The sequence below is a fragment of the Dermacentor silvarum genome, chromosome 10 (assembly GCF_013339745.2).
Source record: "Dermacentor silvarum isolate Dsil-2018 chromosome 10, BIME_Dsil_1.4, whole genome shotgun sequence".
Classification (NCBI taxonomy): domain Eukaryota; kingdom Metazoa; phylum Arthropoda; class Arachnida; order Ixodida; family Ixodidae; genus Dermacentor; species Dermacentor silvarum.
Window position 1 is genome coordinate 120,357,907 of NC_051163.1, and position 2,698 is coordinate 120,360,604.

Below are 2,698 nucleotides of genomic sequence, written 5' to 3' on the forward strand. Positions count from 1 at the left end.
AGAGTTCGTGAACGTTGGCGCAGGAGGGAAAGTGGAAGGCGTGGTGGACTTGGGAAAATTCACACTGGAAAACGACAAACATCTTCCCTGCGATCACGGTCTCGTGATCATGTTTCAGCCTCTCACTGGTTCCTGGCACCAGATACTCGGAGTTTTCGCTTCCAGAGGAAATGTGAAGGCTCCGCTTTTGTCCAAGATCTTAATAGAAGCCGTGTTGCTCGCAGAAAGGGCTGGGCTGAAGGTGGATTATATCACGGCGGACGGAGCTTCATGGAACCGTTCAATGTGGCGCATTTTTGGAATTTCTGGCTCCTCGACATCTATAAAGCCATCTGCACCACATCCTGTTGACACTGGAAGACGCCTTTTTCATTTCGGATTTTCCGCAACTGATAAAATGCGTTCGAAATGGCCTTCTTAAAGCAAGGTACAAAACACCTGAAGGTTCTGTTTATATTGAGAACATTAAACCAGCACACAAAGAGGATGAGTGTCCACTTACCCTTAAAGTGATGCCTAAGATCACTCTTGCGCACATGAGCCCTAACAACTTCCAAAAGATGAAGGTAAACCTGGCATTCCACCTTTTCAGTCCGCAGGTGCTTGGTGGCCTGTTATTCTACAAGAAGCAAATAAAGAAGCACTGGGGTGACCCCTCACCAACTCAAGCCTTTGTTCTGCTGATGTGGAAGCTGCAATGACATCACGGATTCCATCCGAAGGATTTAAACCTGACTCTGCACATGAACGGCACATCAAGGATGTATTAGACTACCTAAACCGATGGGAGGCTCATGCGGAAACTTCACCAGCAGGATTTCTTTCAGCAAGCACTGCCGACGGGCTAAGGGTCACTCTTCAGGCCACGCTTGATCTCGTGAAGTATCTTCATGAGAAGCAACGCTTTAAGTACCTGCTAACGTGCCGGCTGAGCCAAGACTGCCTCGAGAAATTGTTTGGTATCATTAGACAATTTTCTGGTTGCAACGACCCTCCCACTCCTGCCCAATTCTTGCTCACCCTGAACTGCCTTAGTTTTTACGACTTGGTCAAAGCTCCCAGCAGTGGCAACTGTGAAGGGGGCGATCTAACATTTCTCCTGAGTAGTGAGGATGCAAGCCAAGAACTGAATGCACTGCTAGATAGTGGCAAGGTTGAAGAAGCTTCTGAGATGATAAAGAAGTCCACAATGCTCCCCGACCATGAGTACCCTGAAAAGATGAGCGACTCGCGGCTAGTCTTCTACATGGCAGGGTATGTTGCACGCAAAACAATCCTGAAGACTGCGTGCAAGGAATGCTTTGACGAGCTCCTTGTTTCCGCCGACGAAGCCCACGAACAGCTGGCGATGTTCACCAAGTTCTGCGACAATGGAGGCCTTATATACCCTTCGGAGAAGCTGTTCTCATATGTAGACGCCCTTGAAACCACTTTTACGATGTGGTTCAGTTATAACGAGCTGCATAGTGACAGCTTGGAAGAGCTTGTCTCTTGCCTGCAAAAAAAATGACGTCATACTAGGATGTGCACAGCATATCCCCAGCCTCACCAACCAGGTTAAAAATTTCTTCTTGGTCACGCGTTTGCACTTCTACACGAAGGCACTCAACAAAGAGAGCCCGCAGGGGCGTCTGCGAAAGCAGGCGTTTGGTGTGTTGCGACACCACGGACCCGAGCACATGGGGGTTGGGCCCTCCCGCGTGAAGTCGTGCGCGGCTTAGCCGTGTCTGGGGAAAGGGGGATCCTGGGGGTTGAGCCGATGCTGGGTGTTCGGACCTTTAAGGCCCCCTGGAGGAGGCAACACACCTCTTCGCCCTCTGCTTCACATAGACGGCACCCTCGGACTGACCCACCCGGGAGAAATCGGCAGTCGCCCTTTCCTGTCCTCCTCCTCTATCTTCGTCTTTCTCTCTGACTTTCAATCTTTCCTGTCTCCTACTCGCTTCCTTTTACTTCTGATTTCTGGGCGGCAAGGGTTAACCTTGTGTGGGTAGCCAACCTTGGGTATTCCATATTTGGTTATAGTAGTGACGTACAGCTGGCGTCTGCAGGTCTTGTGTTCACAGGCCCTGCAGCGTCCCCTTGTTGGGCTCCATGGTGGGTGGCTGGCGTTGCTGCCGAAAACCCAGATATTCTTATGGCTAGCCCTTTTCCACCACTCCCTGATCGCCGTCAAAAAAGAGGGCGCACCGAAGATGTATTCCAGTTCTTTGGACGTCAAAGACAATATTTCCCACGATTTCATGTCATCCACTCAGAAAAACCAGAAAAACAAGTTCGAACAATCTCCCCTTTTCTTGTTTCGAAATCTCTAACTCAGGCTCTAGGACCAGGTTATAAGGCATCGAGGATGGCAAGTGGTGATCTCCTCTTGGAGCTCCACGATCGCAAACAATATGAAAAGCTGCCGAATCTAGTGTCCTTTGGGGACGTCCAAGTAACAGTAACTCAGCACCGTACTATGAACACCACCCGCGGAGTTGTTTCAGACGAAGATTTGATGGAGCTGACTGAGGCTGAACTCTTGGAGGGCTTCAGTGAGCAGAATGTCATCAATGTTAAACGGATTAAGATGAGACGAGACGGCAAGGAAATTCAGACTAAGCACCTTGTGCTCACTTTTGGTTCATGTGAACTGCCCGACTCCATCGAGGCCGGGTACATCAAACTTCGTGTTAGACCATACGTGCCAAATCAC

The 2,698-nt window shown here is 49.7% G+C and overlaps 1 pseudogene; it reads left to right on the forward strand.

Annotated features, from left to right (window-relative positions):
• Positions 1–484: 484 nt before the first annotated feature.
• On the forward strand, positions 485–1,510 carry LOC125941105 (uncharacterized; annotated as a pseudogene).
• Positions 1,511–2,698: the final 1,188 nt, after the last annotated feature.